We start from the raw sequence: 19467 nt of genomic DNA on the forward strand, positions 1-19467 counted from the left end.
AAATCAAACTTGATCTGTGCCTCTTTTTCGGGTAGACAAATCCATGTTGGAATACGTGCCTACTCTACCATACATTTAGGGGCAATCAAACTTGATATGTGCCTCTTTTTCGGGTAGAAAAATCAATGTTGTAAGACTTGTCTGCTTCACCATACACTCAGGTGAAATCAGACTGAATCTGTGCCTCTTTTTTGGGTAGACAAATCCATGTTGGAATATGTTCCTGCTCCACCATTTATTCAGGGGAAATCAGACTGGATTTGTGCCTCTTCTTCAAGTAGACAGATCAACTTTAGAAAATGTCTTTTCTCCACTATTTATTCAGGGAGATAAGACTCAAACTGGATTTGCTTCACTATTCTTCCATGAAGGCTAAGATTGATTTAATTCAAATATCGAACCTGAAAATCAAACATTACCAATCATTAGTGTATGCTTGAAAATTTGGAAATATTATAATCGAAAAATTTAGAATTTGATAGAATTTTTGAGAATCCATCTCTCTATGGTAGCTTGTCTCGCAACCACTATATATGAAAATCTGTCTTGACTCAAATGCCATTTGAACCTCTCCTCTTGGGACTTTGAATTGGTTAATGACTCTTGCTTGTCATAAATCTTTATTTTTCTTGAAAAACCTATAAAATATTCATCTTGAAAGTACAACATATCTGAATGTAGAATGCAATAATGTAATTCATTTAACATTAATCTTTTAAGAAAGTGAAAAGGTCTTTTAGACAAAATTAGAACTTTCACATAAATGACCCAAAATTGACAAGGTTAATTTATGGAGACATAATCTTATGGAAGATGAGGTTGAGGTTTCTAGGGAAACGATATCAAGAAAGATTAAATTGAGGCTTCTAGAGAAATAAGGCTCAAAATCTCAATGAGAAGGTTCATTAGGGAATAATCTTTGGGAAGACTAAAATGAACTTTCTATGACACAAGTTTTAAGAGAGTCAGGACTAAAGGCAACATTACAGACAGGTTGACTGTTTTACACTAGACAGTCAAGTTAAGAAATGATAATACTGAAAAGTTGACTCTTCTCCGTGATAAAGTCAAATTGAGAATGACATCAATAAAAAGTTAAATCCTCTTTTGAGAAAGTCAAGAATCACAACATTGAAAGATTGACTTCTCTTTACAAGAAAGTCAAGAATAGCATCACTAAAAGGTTGACGTCTCTCCATGAGAAAGTCAATGACAACACCACTAAAAGGTTGATTTCTCTTCACGAAAGAGTCAAATAGAACAATATTAAAATATCGACTCTTCTACGCAATAAAGTCAAGGAAACAACACTATAGATTGACTTATCTATCAATTTATTCCATTATCTTTCAACGAAGTGATTTACTTTCTGAATCTGTTTGACTTGCCCCAATCTCACGTGTACAAGTCCTTTTAATCAATTGATCCGCTTCTCTGTACCCTAGAATCTTTGTTTTTTCTCTTACATCTGATGGTCCCCACTTCAAAGTAATGCTTCTTTTATGGATTAGGCCTCTCTGTTCTTCAGGGTCTACCTCTCTAAACATGATTCCCTATATTTGAGGTTTGAATCCTATCTTTTAACTTGCTGAGATTTTGACATCATGAATCTTCTCTTTTCACTGGAAAATCTGTAAAAACATATGTTTATGTGTGAAATGCAAATGCAATGTAATGCATCTTCTTTTATGCAAATGATATTCTCATGAATACATAAATGGTGATTAAATTTTCTTTGACTCCAAAGTGGGGAATTCAGTATTCTTCCACTTGATCACTTCTTCCCAAGGTTTACTCAGATATCAGTGTAGCAACATCTAATTTCAAGCTTGCATTTTTGAAGAGCCATATGATAATCTTCAATCTTCTTCATGTCTTTATTTTTTATCTTCATTTCGGATGAAGTGTTTTCTCTCTCGAATTCTTGCTATGGTCGGAAATATGTCCCTGATGCCCATCTCTATCCTTGACACAATCGCGCTATCAGAGTTATTTTTCCAGGAATATACAGTTAATTTATGCTCAACTGGTTTACTTTACAAGGTAAGCTCTACTCAAACTCAAGATCTTCCCCTGACACTCCAATTTATGAGGCTTATTCTCAGTGTCTTCTTGGTCTAAACCTTGTTATTTCTACATGATGTGGGTTTGGTCATGCCCCAATATGAGTATTCACGACTCATCCCTATTTGGATGCGAAAACTTCATCATTGATTGGTCTCATTATGCCATGAGCTGGGATATGTACCCCTTTCAAATAAGGTAATCATATGCTTCTCGATTGATTATCGACAACGTCATAAGAAAGTGTTACAAGTTTTATTCTCAAGTCCTTCTAATCTCTCAGACCACTTGCTTTCAATATTGTGGAATGCTTCATTGTTTTGATATCGTTTATTTTTCTACAATGGAGGCAAAATAAGCCTCTCCAACTTTAAAGACCTTTCACATTTGAGATTGTCCTGTTTGAAAATGTTTTTCTCATTTCTTTTATTTTAGAAATCAAAGAATATAAGAATTTTGTAAAACATTGCCCCTTAATTCAGGCTCACAATCGAATCAAATCATAAACATGAATTCACAGAATATCAAAGGAATAACAGTTCATTAATGTTTTCAAAGTTATAACTCTTTGACAATTGTCAAAATTGATGGGTTGACTTTAGGTTGGATTCCTATTTTCTAAGGTTTCGGCCATCAAAATGACATTTCTTTCTCGGCCCTTGTGAACATTGCGACATGGCCCTATTTATTGGCTTGGTATTTTAATCGATGCGAACAAAATGACGTAACTAGCATATCAATTACTAGACTTTCTAGAACACTTCTATTTCAGTTCTCTGAAATCTTCCATTTGTTCAAGCTTTGTAGACTCCTCTAACAAAGGTAGTGTAAAAATTTCAGTCTAAAATTGAAATTCCTGAGTGCTCGTGTGAAATTGACTATAACAGGTGTTCCTTAACTCCCTTAGTCTATTTACCGAAACTCCTTATTTAGATAAATTTGCCATGGTTTGGCTAGCTGAATTCAGTAATCACCTTTATTAGGCTAGCTGAATCTTATCCATAAAGCCGGGGTGTTGAACCAATTGCTCTAGAGGAAAAGTTCAAGCTTTATTGAATATATATATTATAATCACCTTTATCAGGTTAGCTGAATCTTATCCATAAAGCCAGGGCGTTTAACCAATTACTCTAGAGGGACAGCTCAAGCTTTATTGTATAAATATAATATTATAATATGGGTATACGAATCCAATTTCTTAAGTTTGTCAAGAAGAACCTATTATAATCTAGGTGTTTTTAACAATCAGAAAATCCTATCCTTAGAGTTCAATTTCAAAGAAACTAACCTAAACTAGATTCATCTACTCGACTATTCCATCTGTAAAGATCATAATCATCATTGAACGTCATCAACAAAAGTATGGTCTAGTCAGTTTTGTAATGACATACACAAAAGATGCCCTATGCTGTCCCTCCTATGCATACTTGAATACCGAGCCTCCTATTCATTCCCTTATGATAGGAGAAGGCTATATCGGTCCATGCAATAAAAGGGTATTGTGTTCGAGCGTATCTTCTGGGGATAAGGTCCAATGTCTTTGTTTTACCAGTTTTCAATCTTTTCACTTTGCCAAAGAACTATAACTACGATCATTTACAGAGTTTTTAATTCAGTTGATATTCAAAGAATTTCAAGTTGCAAATTTAATTCAATGATCACCATCTTTAAAGTAGCATAAATTCATTTAAATATTCTTACAAAAAACTAAGAAATGATGAAAAACAAATTCAAACAAGATGTTTTAAAATGGAATAAACACTCATTAGGATGCCCCATTATTCCTAAAATGCTGAATGTCTAATTGGATTAGTGTCTTCATCCGCATTCGCTCCCTATCTCTCGATCATTTCTCCTGTCAGGACTCCTTTATCGACCAGCCTTTCTATCTCTTCCATCAACGGTATGTACTTGTCAATTGGATCACCAAATGCCCCTAGATGAAAATCACAAGCACTATTCGGGTCATAGCCATAAGCAAATGGGCTAATCTTCCCTCTTAAGGGCCTTGGGGTGAGGTATTGATTCTTAATTAAATGAGATAACAAGTCAGAAATGGGTACTTGAAAAACCTTGAGGGTCGTATTTTTCCAAGACATCTTTTGTGGCTAGTCTTGAATTACTTCTCTTTTAATTTCTGCCTCGTCATTTCTCATTTTCTTCTCATTTTTCTGCATCAGAGAAGTCTCGAGAGTTGAATCCTTTAAATCTGTCTCACATATTTTGCTTTCTTTGATTTCACCTTTTTCCTTATGCACTTCATTTGTCTTGACCCTATCAACTCCACTCTAGAGGCTGACTCCCAACTGTTTGAGTGAAACCGACTGATCGTTAACATCCACCTCTATACTTCCATGTGCTAAAAGATCTTGGACTTATCATTTTAAGTTACCACAATTCTCGATGAAGTGACCTCGGGCTCCTACGTGATATTCACAAAAAACTTTCTCATTATACCAACTCGGATAAGGGGGTAACAGAGGCTTAGCTAGACGTGGAGTAATCAGTTGAGCTTCAAGAAACTTGGGGTATATTTTGATGTATGAAAATAAAGGAAAATTAAGTAGAAGTTCCTTTGACTTCCTCTTCTCATTGCCTTTATTATGATCCTCTTGAGGACATAATGAATGATCATTGAGATATTCATTTTGAAGGTTCAACTTTTTGGCTAACATCTTGTGGGAAACATTGGCTTGCAGATTTTCCCTTATCAGTAAGTTCTAAGCTTACGAGGAGGTTAGGTTTTCCATCTTCAAAGTATAATGACCCTTCCGCGGTGAGATTTTGAACCTTTAATCTGATAATCACACAACTTTTCGTAGAGTGGCTAAAATCTCCAAAATGATAGCCGCATGAATTTTTGACACATTTCCAATCTAGACACAAATAAGTATGAGGCCTTGGAGGAATTGGGGTTAGGAGGCCACATTAGAAGAGAAATAGTAACAAGTCTGAATATGATTCTGGAATCGGAACGAGTGGTATCCTATTCTTTTCCTTCTTGTCCTTTCTAGCCCTCTTCACTGGAATTTGAACTTCCACTATTCTTCTCTTCTTTGAGTCAAGCTTATCTCTCACAAGGGAACTTTATCTCTCAATACTTCTTCATTCATTGTTGGTCCAGTGAAACCCTGTACAACCACATTTGATTTTTAGAGCCGGCTTGAAATATCCGACCTCTTAACAGGCCTTTATCATTTTCCCCTGTCATTTCAGTTTCAACACTATCATTCATAATCATATCCAAATCCTTTACAACAAGATCCTCTAGTGACGTCTCTCCATGGATCACAACATTCACCATATTTGGTCATTTGTTCTCTTAATTCATTCTAAAACCTTTTTGCTTGATCGATTATCTCATGTTAGGTCTTTACGAACTGCTCTTGAATTTTCTCAATCCTACCAACACGTGCTAATATCTCATTCATTACTTTTGATCTTTCTATAGACACGCTCCAGGTAACTTCAATTTACTTTCAGAGCTTCTGTCACAATATCCTTCACGAGTTACTCTCACATTTTCATGATTGATGCATGTAAAAATGCTTAAATTAAAGTAATGTGAATGCAAATATGGATGCCAAATGCAAAAGTAAAAAGTGTTAATTCCAAAAGTGACCACCATAGAACAACCTTAATTTAGACAACAAGATTTCATTACACCATGTAGTCAAAATATAAATGTAATTCTTCATTTCTTTATTTCTTTGAGTCATACTCTTCATGGAATCTAACATTGCACCCCAAAGTTGTCGGAGTATTTTATCAACTTTGATGACGTCGGGTATCCTTAAATTGAATATTAAAATCTCCAATCTTACTTCCAATACGAAATGGTCTTCATGTCTTTATGAAGGGTCTTCTCTTCCTTGGTATGATTGTATCTATCTTATGAGGGAACATATCGGCCTTTGCACCTTTAAAGGAAGTCTTCAATCAACTTCAGATTTCTTCATTCATCGGACGTCCTTCTTCATGGATGATTTGAACATCTTAGGATCTCCCGATTTTGACTACATGATTAATAATTTCTTGTATCATTATAACCAACCTTCTTATTAGTCAATCACTTGCGAATTAACACATTTGAATGATATGAAGACGAAAAATGCAATAAAATCAAAATAAAATAGACACATAAAAAAATGAGTTAGTACACATAAGATAAACAACAAGATAACAATTATCGTAATTGTTAAATAAAATCTACCCTCACATGTTGGCTACCCAATCATTCTTTAGTAGATCCTACCCAACATGATATCTACCCACATGCTTTGTTATTCACAAAAAAAATACTAACCGCGTGATATCTAATTTGCATGCTTGTTCGAGAAATAAACCTAACCGCATACTTTTCTAGTTCTCATACTTCTTGCAAAAATAAATAAATTCGAGGAAACTTTTAGAATGAGTTTCCCCTTTGTGAATTTTGAAGAACCGCAAACAGAGATTCAGTATCAGATGGGTAGAGTTTTGGTATCACTAACAGGGTCCTCGAATTATCATTTGCTGGTGTCCCCTTGGGCTTGTCAGACCCCCGATCCTCACCAATTATAGACTTAAAACAAATCGAGTTCAATTCGAGATGATGCATTTCCCCATGTCCATGTGAGGAAACTCAATGTTTCACTCATAAATATGAGGCATATGTACCCCAGAGGTTACTTGCTAAAGCCCATGCGGAGAAAAATAATTTTTCTCACGTAAGCAAAGTGTTCGCCTCTACCTAACGGGACAGAGCACAGTTAGAAGACTCTAAATATCGAAAGGTTATAGCGATAGTGGGGGAAACTCATAATCCTTTGCCTCAATCCAAAAAAAAAAAAAAGACTAAAGTAAATATCAGAAAGCTGAAACATGTAAATCACACGTTAGTACAACTTTATTTGTTAATCAAATTACAAATCATAATGCAACAAAACTTATTTAAAACCAAACAATGGATCAAAAACCAAATTAGAACGAACTTATAACTATCACCTGCAAAGACAACTATTTATTTGTTAATCAAATTACAAATCATAATGCAACAAAACTTATTTAAAACCAAACAATGGATCAAAAACCAAATTAGAACGAACTTATAACTATCACCTGCAAAGACAATTAACTAATCGACTATAAGTCTGACTCTCTAAAAAAATCTCCAGCGGAGTCGCCAAGTTTTTTAAACGATTTTTTTCTTAAAAAGTGAGAAGTGAGATTTTGAAAACCACACCAATTTTTAATTTACCTTTTAATTTATTAATTTTTAATTAAAAAGTAATGTGATTTTAAAAAACCTCTCCTTTCGAAAAATTTGGGATTCCTTTTTAAAATAAAAATGTACGGTTCGAGGAGTCACCACCAATATTTGATTAGGGAGTGATTGGGCACCCAAAACATTTTGTCATTTTAAATAAAAATTAATTTTAATTAAAACGACAAGTTGAGGTCTGTGTTACCAAAAATGGAGTTCGATAGTCGGTTACGCGTGGGGAATGATTAACACCACCATAGCACCCTAAATCAGTACCTATTCAATTAATTAATGTCTTTGCAAAGAAAATTACAAATTCGAATTTAATTTGATTTGATTTTTGATCCCATAAAACAACCAAAATATGAATTTTACCATGAAATATAATAATATTAAATTATTTCATATTGAGAAGAAATAAATCTCTCATAACCTGAGGTAATTAATTCTTACTTCAATCGAAATAAAGAAATATTATAATTCCATTATAATATTCACATGCATCAAAATAGATTAAATTAAAATTACCCAACCTTATTAGAAAGATGAAGAATATTCAATTATTTAAAAATATCGAGACCAGATCTTAGATAAGTTCTAACAACCTTTTCTTGAAAATTTTAAATAACTGAATATTTCTTTTTCTTTCATTCCCAAGTTTTAAGGTGACAAACCATTTTTTTAAGTGTTAATAATGGGATACACTTTTAAATTAAAATCGTCAAAAACGACTCTCTAGTGAGTTAAGACAAGCCATTCTAACAATTTTAAAGTAAAAGGGTATTACACTTAATCCAATTATGTAATTATGTCAAGTTATACACATGATGATAACATAAAATTCTTATATAAAAAAGATGACATGCAATTTACTAATGAATTATTCACATACTCATACCTATGTAAACATATCATCATTCGAAATAAATATAAACACCTAATGAAAGAAAACAAACCTAACAATGGACTAAATTAAAATAAATTTAAATTTAACGAATTAATCTAAAAAAATAAAATAAAATAATCTAAATTAAGACTAAAATATCTAAAATCTAAATATAAGGACTAATTAAAAAAACAAAAACAAAAATTTGAGGTCCCAATTTAAATGAATTCGACAAATTCTGACATAGTGACTATATTGAAAGTGAAAGTAAATTAAGCATGAGAGATCAAAATTATGACAGTGACCTAAATAGAAAAAAAAGGCAAATTTATGGGGATTTAAAACATGATTTACCCAGTTCTAAACCTAAACAAGTTCTAAACAAAATAAAAAAGAGAAATAGCACCTAAAGGCCCATAAAATTGACATAAAATCAAATTAGCCTAAATCAAGTGTCCAAGATGTAAAGAAGCGCCTAATTTATAGGGACACAAAATTACCCCTAAACTCTAATATAAAGCTAATTTCACTAATTTAAAACAAAATCTAAAACCAAACCTAATTATAATTTCAATCCCTTTACTCATCATCTCTCCAAACCCACGCAGTTGCCTCTTGACCTCTCTTCTTTTTCCCTGAGAGCTCCAAAGCTCTTCACGCCGGTTACCGTACGTCGGTGGCCTCCCTTACTCCAGTCACCACCTATCATGACCACACAAAACCCAAACGAACAACATAATCCATCTAAAAGCCCTATCTCCTCCACTTTTTCTTTCCATTCTTGACCGAGACCCAAAACGAATTAAACCACCATGAATCGGCGTTGAACCAACCTCAGACCATCGAATAACCCAAAGCCCCTCTCTTATATGCTATAAATTCCAGAAAAAATACCAAAAATGAAACCCCATATACAAGCTAAAGACACTTAATTGCCGAGAACCGTCCCCGATGACTAGCTCTTAATCCGGCGAGAAGAAATGGCAACACATGTAAAATAAACCTTTCTTCTTGACTTCCTCGTATACTTTGGACCACTCTTAACATCTATATGTTGTTTTTTTTTGTCTCACTCCTTAAGTTCTCGAATGGCTACTAAAGGAGACTGACCCTTCCATTTCTTGAATTCCAGCAACTAAACCAACATGCAAACCGTCGTTCATCGGTGACGGTAACCTCACTTAAGCGTTGTAGACTCCCGTGAGGGAACCCGAACGTCTCAAGTAAACAAATCAAACCCCACCCCTCTTTATTCTATATTTCGAATCAAGGAAAAAATAAAAAAATGGTTACTGGAAATATAATAAAAAAGCTTTAAAAAAACTTGTATTGGTATTGCTTTACTAAAAAAATAAAAGGAGTATCCCCATTCTTTTATTTCGAAACAAACACTCACACACCCACACACTGGAAATCAACAATGAAATCGAATACCTCAAGAAATTGCTACTGTTTTCTGTTAATTCACCAAAAACAAAGGGAGAAAGACCTTTTGCTTACACTGCTTGTTTGTTGACTATTGGGAGCCAAATACATCTTTTTCTTTTTCGAATATGATAGAAGAAGACCCCCAAGTCCCCGTTTACAATTTGTTTATCTTTTTCCTTGATAAAAAATGCTCTCTCATGAAAGATAATGGCCTCCTCCTCTCAGTTTTTCTTTGTTGCCCCCTCTTCCCATAACGGTTTTTCTTCCAGGAGATAAGAATGGAAACGTCCGTTATTTTGCTCGTGACAAGGCTCAATACCATTGGTGCTGGAAATGTGAGCTGTCAAGGTGGTTAGGACAGATGCAGCTCGGTTGTTGGCTTGCTGTGATGCTACTGTCGTGTGTTGGAGGAAAGAAGATGCTGAAGATATTTGGGCTGGAGATGGGCTTTCAATTGATTTGGGTCAGGGAACAATAGGTCTTGTAATGATTTTGGGTTTGCATAGACCCAAATTGGTTATTTGTAATAGCCTACAAAATAAAAAATAATAAATTAAATTAATATTTAATATTTAATAATTATATTAACAATAAAAATAAAAACAATAAAAATAAAAATAATAAAAATCCCGGACAAAATGGGTGTCTACACCGACAATTTCGGTCTTCTCGTCAAGGTATTACGGTAGACATGGTGAAGTCCGAACTTGGCTGTATATCCATAGTTCCATTCGATGTTGTCCAGCAAAGACCAGGCAAAGTAACCCTTCACATTTGCTCCTTTCCTGATAGCATTCGAGAGAACGACATTAATCACTAACGTTCAGTGCCACTTCAAGTTGCCGATTGAGTCCAAGTTCAGTTGACGTAGCAAGCAACCTGGAGGTTGTGGATTCGAGGGCGTGTGTGTGTGAATCCAAGTATGCAGCCATGTACTCTACTCGTTTCACATCGTTTAAAAGTTCTTCGGTGGTGCAATCTGCTTTGTTTATATACCATATCCTACATGGAACACCGTACATTATGAACATATACGAAAGTTTTTGCATTTAAATGACACGTTTTTGTTTCTCTCACCGTTTTCGGTAATGATCATATGTATGCTAGTGTATTACTCCTAAAGTTTTTGCATTTAAATGACACGTTTTTGTTTCTCTCACCGTTTTCGGTAATGATAGGTATGCCAGTGTATTTCTCCTAAAGATAGGTTAGAATCTTCTCCAGTCCTTGGGGATAAACATTCAGCCAATCCAACCGAGACTGCATGATTGAAATGCTTAAGCCGTTAGCTTAACTTAAGATGCAGTCTAGCTGTGATTTCATAGATTAAGGTTCACTTACAAATTCTCCTATAGGGATGCCATTTTTCTGTGAGCTTTGTGCCCACAATCCTTCGGTCCTTGAGGTTCCGATTCCTGATTCACACACGGAGAACATGCGATCCCGAACATAGTAACTGGTGTAGTGGTTGACTCCGATAAAATCGATTCCTTTATTCAGCTTCTGCTTCTCGGTTGTTGAAAAATCAGGTAAAATAGATCCTAGAATGTTTTGCATTTCAGGAGGATATCTTCCAAATATGATTGGCTCTAGGAACCTATATGTAAGTTTAGTAAGGTATCAGAAAACATAATATGCAACCGTCTTGACGTCTATGATACGTTCTCGATTCCTCAAACCGTGGCCTCTTTTGTATTGAAATCAAACAAGATAATGACGAAGAAACCTACCAATTGAATGTGAAGGCATAAGCTCTTTCAGCTGCTAGCTTGTCTGCTAAAGAGTTGCTGATCGGTTCGTACCAAGAGCATTGCAAGACTATTCCGATGCTACCTCCTTGCGTTTCCTAGAGATTAAAACCAGAATAGTTGTTGATAGAACTTGCACTGCATCAAAGACAATTGGATGTTTACTGCATTAATTGGTACCTGGTATTTGGTTCTGTAAATATGAACAGCTGCCATATGTGCTAGGAGGATATTGTGGGCTGCTATAAACGGCTCCCTCTCCGAATCACCGAAGGTACAATTTCCGAATGGCCTGGAGCAACGTAATGGTGGCAACAAACCTTTACGGTACCCGAACTTGACTTGGTAATCAGGCTCGTTGAATGTGACCCGATACTTCACCCTGTCTCCAAAGGATTTGAAGCATATATCAGCAAAATACACAAAATCCTTCCTGAGATCGAAACCAGAGTTACAGCCATTAGTGTTAATGGTCAATGTGGGATGCCATTTTCAGCCCATCAAAACGCTAAAACTTGAAAAAAGATGGTTGCAGTGATTGAGGACTCAGCCAACTTCCATATCTGTCCTCAAGTTCTTGAGGGAGATCGTAGTGGTTCAATGTTATAAACGGTTGAATGCCTGCAGAAAGTGACAAAACCGAGTACCGGTGACCGTCATGATATGACATGTATGTAAAATGCTTAAGCAGAGTTATCCAAGAAAGGAAGATAACCTTTAACTAGGAGGGCATCAATAAGGTTGTTGTAGAACCGAATGTCAGCTTCATTGATTCTCCAGAATCTGCCTTCTGTTGAGATTACAGGTCTTGTTTCAGTAAGCTAGGGCTTAAGCTTCCACATATATCATCATCATACATGACACTTTCAATTCTAAAAAGACTTACTAGGTAAAATTCTGGCCCTAGAAATAGAGAACCGGTAGATGTTGACTCAAAGCGAGTGCATTAGATCAATGTCTTCCTACATAAACATCATAAATGATCATATGCTAGGTGATGTCGAGTATATATGATTACATTAGATACAATGTCATGAACCAGTCCGTCGGACCTTGAATTTATAACCCAAAAATGACAATTCCGATTGACATATTCATGGTTCGACGGGTCAGTTTTCGAAACAAAACCGTAAGGAATATGGAAGTAGATAGGCTTGGCATACCATATAACGATGATAATGGTTCACAACTATGTCTCCATTGCTTCCAGCAACAATTTGATTTCCTGTGATATCAATCAGATATCATGTGTAAATTCTATTGTAGGTCCTTATATTATACGTTTTAACAAATTTAAACATCCTAAAATGATCCAAATTCGTAGAAACGCATGGCACAGGGATCTTTGACACAATTCAACCATAACTAAAACCAATCTCCTGGAGGAAATAGAAGTTACCTGGGTTATGAGAATAGACATCCCAATTGTTCAAACCTTTACCATCACTCAAGTAGCTACCTTCAAACTGTCGAAACCCAGAATTTATTTTAAGAAAACTGATCAAAAACTGTATACTTTTGAAGTGTGTAAGAGATTGAAGATTAGTGAAGCGAACCTGATATGCAGAAGAGGCTGTTTCGAAGAGAAAATTTAAGGAAACACAGATAAATCATCGAAGATTTGTCTTAAATTTAGCAGCTCGCATGAAATGGTTTGAGGTGAGAAAAAATCTGTAAGAGAAAGACACCGATGTAAAGCTTCAAGGAGACATCCATGGCTGCTACCAGATACAATAGAAAATCATGTCAACGTACTTGTTCCATGTAGACCTTGCTTAAAGCACGCCAGATGTGACTTTTGAGCCGTAGAAATGATGTGACAGAATAATTGATGGTGCGAATTTAGATATTTAATTTTTGATTAAAGTACACAAATAATACACTAACTATAAGACATTAATTTATTAACTAATTTGATCATTAACCGTTGTAAAATGATTTATGTATTATAAGAAGTTTTTTTTCATGAGTCTCAATTATTAAAAATTATAAAATAATCATTCAGTTATTCATTATGTTTAAATTCGTCTTTTTTGTTAAAATAATTTATGGCAGTTCGAGTTAGGTGCTAACATATTGACTGAAATATAATAGTCGTTTGAGATTCTATAATCAAATTTTATCATATCTTAATTAACGTGTTAACGTTCATTTCAAGTTACTATCAATTTTTAACAAAAAAAATATGAGCCTAGAATATAATAAATAATCGCATAATTATTTATAACTTTTAATAGTCTATAAACTCAACAAAATAAACTCTTATTATTGAAAGACCATTTTATATTTTTTTAATAATCGAGGGATTGGACATTTATATATTTTATCCTTAATGTTTTAGAGAATTTACACCTATAAATAGAAGAGTAAAAGCAGTTTTTTTGTGTTCTGATGTAGTTGTCGGGTTTTTAGGAGAATAATGTCGGCGTCCAAACATATTTGACAGAGGATTGTCTTAGGAAAGGCGGGTTAATATACGGTTAATATACGACAGTATCGGATATATTAAAATGTATTTAATAAATTCGGTTTAGCGGTACTTATTATATTGACAACTAATAATATTTTAGGTAGAAAATATGAAAAACTATTAAAAAATTTGGTAACCGGTAAACTTTGGTTATCGGTAAGTATCTATCATTTTTATAAAAGTGTCCATACTTTTAACATATCAAGTAAATTTTATCGGTTTTGTCATAATGAATCTGGTTTTGTCATATTTTTACCTGTTATATTGTAAAGTATCTATCCTTTTTATAAAAGTGTCCATACTTATTTCACTGTGAAAATATATTTATTATTATCTTTGGTTAATATTATTAAATTTAAATTCTAAATAATATTTTATAAAATATCAAAACAATCAAATAATTTTTTGTGTAAATGAAATTATTAAATTAATATTGTAGGTGGAAAACATGAAACACTATTAAAAAAATTGAAACATAAATTACATAACTTTAAAAAAAATATATATCATTTTTATAAAAGTGTCCATACTTATAAAAGTAGGTCTAAGTCATGAAGAAATATTAAAAAATTGTGCTACCGGTTCGTGTCGATCCAAATTAAAAATGTGTCGATCCAAACGATATAACAGGTAAACTATGACAAAACCGGTATAGAAATGATAAAACCGTAAAGCGCTACCGAATACATTTAAAGTGTCGGTACTTTAATATAAGGATCGACACTTCGTGAATTTAAAAGAGAAACAGTTTTAAATCCTATAAAGTGTCGATACTTTTAAAAATGTATCGATCCAAAACGATATACCAGGTAAAAATATGATAAAATCGGTATCAAAACGATAAAACCGGTAAAAGGTTACCGGATATATTAACAGTGTCGATACTTTATATAAGGATCGACACTTTGTGAATTTAAAAGAGAAACAGTTTTAGCGCCTATAATGTGTCGATACTTTAAAAAAAATATATCGATCCACAACGATATAACAGGTAAAAATATGATAAAACCGGTATCAAAATGATAAAACCGGTAAAATGATACCAGATATATTGAAAGTGTCGATACTTTCGTAAGTACGTGTAATAAATTATCGACACTTTCAAAGAAATAGATAATTATCCTTTCGAAAGTATCGACACCTGACATAAAAGTATCGACACTTTTGTATTTGTATCGATTAAATATAAATAACATATCCGATGAAAATATAAGCTAAATATCCTCTGAAAATAGATAGAACGGACGAGTTTTTGAAATCGAAGCGTAATTGTTGCTGCATTTCAGAAGGCGTTTCTAAAGCGAAGTTTGTTTGTTTGTTGCTGCAGTCGAATCGAAAAGTATGTTGTCGAAACCCTAATTTTTTATTATAGTAATCGCGATAGGGTTTTATGTGTTGTTTGGGGTTTTGGAGTAAAGAAGCATTTGGGACCGATTGCAGGTAGAAAGTGATATTCAAGGAAAATATAAATGTCGATACTTTTATTAATATTATAGGTAGAAAATGATATTATATGTTGTATAAATGTGCCGACACATTTTGGTGTGGCCATTCAAATTCTTTTGAAGAAAACCGTTTTACCACAAGAGTAGTTATCTATATTTGTATATTGAATAAAGTGTATGTAACAAAATAATTTGATTTGCGTAAACTGATATATGAAGGGAAAATGGAGTCAATGGGTTCGAAAATTGTTGGTGGAGCAGATGACTTTGAAATTGAGGCCGAGACTCGAAAGCAATCAAAGGGTGGATATATGTACTTCTAGTAAGTATCAATGTCTTTTTGTTATTATTGTTGAAATGGTAATTGGATTAAAGTATCGATAAACTTTAAATTGATTACAAATTTTAAATGTTGACAGTATGGCCGAATGCAAAAGGATGAAGGAAGATGGCACACAGAGAGGTTCGGTATGTAAAATGAAATTGACATTGAGTAGTATTTAGTGTTAATGTATTGATTAAGAAACGTTTATGTTTTATATTAGGTGACAAAAGATGTGAGGTCCAAATGGAATTCAATGAGTGATGCTGAAAGGAACCTTACATCACACAGTCAAGGAATGATAGTAAAGAATACAAAGAACGGAGGAAAGCACATGAAAATAAGGTATTCATTAAACTTGTAAATACGTTGATACAAAATATATAAGAACTATAACATTATATATTGTTAAAAAATGTAGGAAGTGTCGAAAAGATGCATCATTAAAAGGGTGAATTTATTAATTAAACACCTTAAGGAGAAGGGTCAGTTGAACGTGCTGGGAGAAATAGGTTTTGGATCGTTGGTAGGAGTAAGGGATCAACCTATTCGGAGGGAATTGTGTCGATCCTTGATGGCGCAATTTGATGTCAGACAATGTATTGCTAAATATGGTGATTTTTCATTTCCTCTCGGGATCCCATGTGCTGCAGCCGTATTGGGGGTAGAAAATGAAGGCAAAAGTGTTGTAGAAGTCTGTAAGAGTAAGGACTGGAAAGCACTTGCCTCCAAATATGGTTTGAAGCATAAGGTGACATATGCTGAAATTGAAGAGGAAATAAAAAGTGGATCTTACGTTGGGGATGAGCTGAAGGCCAGAGTTCTATTATACCTTGTCGGTATCTTTCTTTGTCCAACGGGTAATACGTCAACGAACAAAGAACATATGAAGCTCATTTGTGATGAAGGCTTGAAGGGTGAATTCAATTGGGCAGAATATATCCATTTGAGATTGATTGAATCAATAATCACCTTTAAAAAGGGCAGCCAGAGATACCTCAAAGGGTGCATAGCAATCTTAGAGGTAAATGAGTTGAAGAACTTTTTTGTGTTTTTATATAAAAATATAAATTTTATTATAAATGCAGGTTGCACTGTTCGATTTTTGGTCGGGCTGTGAGGCAGTGCCGGCTTATGAAAGAACCGGAGTGGCACGCATCCGTGCATGGGGGAAGGAAGAGGTGGTTAGAGTGATGGTGAAGTTGAAGTTGGATAGAGCGAAGCAGCAAGAAAGGGTAATAAATGTAATTAAATAATATTAAGAATATAATCAATGTCTTAATATTGTAATTTAATTTTGAAGGTTATTGGCAAGGATGTAGAGGAGGCAGAGGAGAAGAAAGGAGGGATGGTTGTATTGGGGGATGATGGTGAGTGGGACAATGGTGAGGGAAAACAGAGTAACTTCGACATTTTGATGTCTAAATTGGCTGATATTAAAAAAATCCAATTTGAAATCATGCAAAGACAATCAAGAGTCGAAGAGAACTTGAGAGAGTCGAAGATACACTTGAGAGGCATAAGGGGGTAGTGGAAGGAAAAATAGATGGAGTGGTGAAAGAAGTAGAGGTGTTGAGTGGTGAAGTGGTGAAAGAAGTTGGGGTGTTCAGGGGTGATATTAAGATGGTGACGGGTGAAAAATTTGAGGGAGTGGTGAAGGAGGTTGTGGAATTGAGGAGTGAACTTACGGGGGTGAAGGGGTGGTTGATAAATACTTGGATGAAGGAGATCATTGAAGGGTGAAATAAAAGAGATGAAGAGCTATGTAGAAAAAAATACGATGAACTGAAAAAATATGAAGAAGAAAAGAGGGAGGAGGAAGTCGATGTCATTTATACACCGGAGAGTGTTATAGCAGCAGATTTGGATTCGGAATGTCCTGTACCCCAGAAGAAGAAGCAGAAGGTAAGTTGAATAAAAGAAAACTTAATTTGATTTTTATTATGTTGTTGTGACAAAAATTTGTATGCAAAATTGTAGGTTGAAAAAGTGGATATTCCAAGCGGAATTGATGACATCGAAGCTGCAATTTGTGATTATTTATGGAATAGCGAGTTAGAATCGGAGTAAGTGAAATATATTGCTTTGTGAGTTATATTTAAATATTTCATGACAACATATTAATCCTAATGATTCATACAGATATTCTGTAATATCAATGGGAAATCAATTCGCTAGTGTATACGACGTTGCAACGTTGAAGCCTACGGAATGGGTTGACGGTGTGGTAAGTAGAAAGTAGAAAATGTTAAAACTTATTGAATATGTTCTGATTGTGTAATTAATTTTGTTAGGTTATTGATTTGCTCGCCTAGACAGTATGCTACGATTCTCAGAAGTCACTCCGGAGGATTGGCTACCTTCCATACCACTTAGCGGTGAGTTAAATTAATAAATGAAGATAAGTAGTGTTATAGACGGTAAATTAATAATGTTTGTTGTGTAATTACAGCAGCAGGCGTTGGATGCCAACAGCAAAGAAAGTGTTGAGGGTATTGCTAGCTTCTAGGGTCCCATACTGAATAACTATGTGAAATTCACCGACTGTGAGAAGGTAAGACACCATACCAATTGCAAATGATGTTTTCGGATATAGAATGTTGAATTTTGTCAAATTGGGTGTGAAATTTGTTACAGATCATGATCACAATAAACTACCATAATTCACATTGGTATCTGTTGGTGTTGGATATGGTAGATCGTGTTGTAACAATATATGATAGTATGTTTACAACTGAAGCAGCTAAACAGAGAGTGAAGGATGCTAAGAGATTGGTATGTATGTATGTATGAAAGGACATTATGTAAATTATAATGCATAATTTTTTTGGTGCATAACTTCTTCTATTTTAATGCAGATTAAAATATTAGATTCTTATAATAAGAAACGCATTTGGGTTGAATCCTATGGATCTCTAGGAAAGTATCCCTTGAAAAATTTCAAATTTGTGGAGCATAAGAAGAATAAGCAATTGAATGGGTATGAGATGTTATCACAAATAGAAAGCTTAATTTATGCAGTATTCATCATAATTGACATGTGTGGTTTTCAAATTTTGTAACAGACATGATTGCGACATGTATGTGATGATGTGGATGGAATCGATCGGTTCTACAGGGGCAACTGGTGATTTTGTAAGTAGATAGAAAAATTCGTTTGTGGTAAAATTGTTAAAAGTCGTAGATTGAATGCTGTAGTTGACAATACTTAACGTTCTGACAATTTGAATATAGGTTGTTGGAGACTGGGATCGATCGCGAATATTAAACGATCTCGTAAGCCACAATCAAAATGAACGAAGACAGGAGATAACAAAAGTTGCCATATTACATAAGAATAACAAAAGGATGCAATGATGTAAATGTAGGGTTAATTTTGTATAAGATTTATAATTTTGTATACGATTTATATTTTTGTATGTGAATAATTATGAATGAGATGAGAAAGTTAGCAGTATGTTGTTGTACATGTTTCTTATACACATTAAGGGTCATGTTGATACTTTGAAGTAAAAGGCAAATTTACAATATGGCCAACAGGGTGCAACCATAAAGTGTCGAACCATATATAAAAAGTGTCGATCCTAAAAACATCGAAACCCAAAAGTATAATGTAATATGTAATTTTTCAATCTAACCGGTACAGGTATACCAATTTTATGAGAGAATATGTCTAAATAATGTGTCGATACTTGTTTAGTTTGTGTCGATTTTTTTGGTCCAGAATGAATGGAAAACAGGGTGCAACCATAAAGTGTCGATTCATATATAAAAAGTGTCGATCCCAAAAACATCGAACCCAAAAGTATAATGTAATATGTAATTTTTCAATCTAACCGGTACAAGTATACCGGTTTTA

General features: G+C 34.2%; 1 pseudogene; it reads right to left on the reverse strand.

Annotated features, from left to right (window-relative positions):
- LOC120170710 overlaps positions 1-19467 on the reverse strand; it is a 46188-nt pseudogene that overhangs the window by 12698 nt on the left and 14023 nt on the right.

Source organism: Hibiscus syriacus, unplaced genomic scaffold (assembly GCF_006381635.1).
Source record: "Hibiscus syriacus cultivar Baekdansim isolate YM2019G1 unplaced genomic scaffold, ASM638163v2 tig00111783_pilon, whole genome shotgun sequence".
In the NCBI taxonomy this organism is placed as follows: domain Eukaryota; kingdom Viridiplantae; phylum Streptophyta; class Magnoliopsida; order Malvales; family Malvaceae; genus Hibiscus; species Hibiscus syriacus.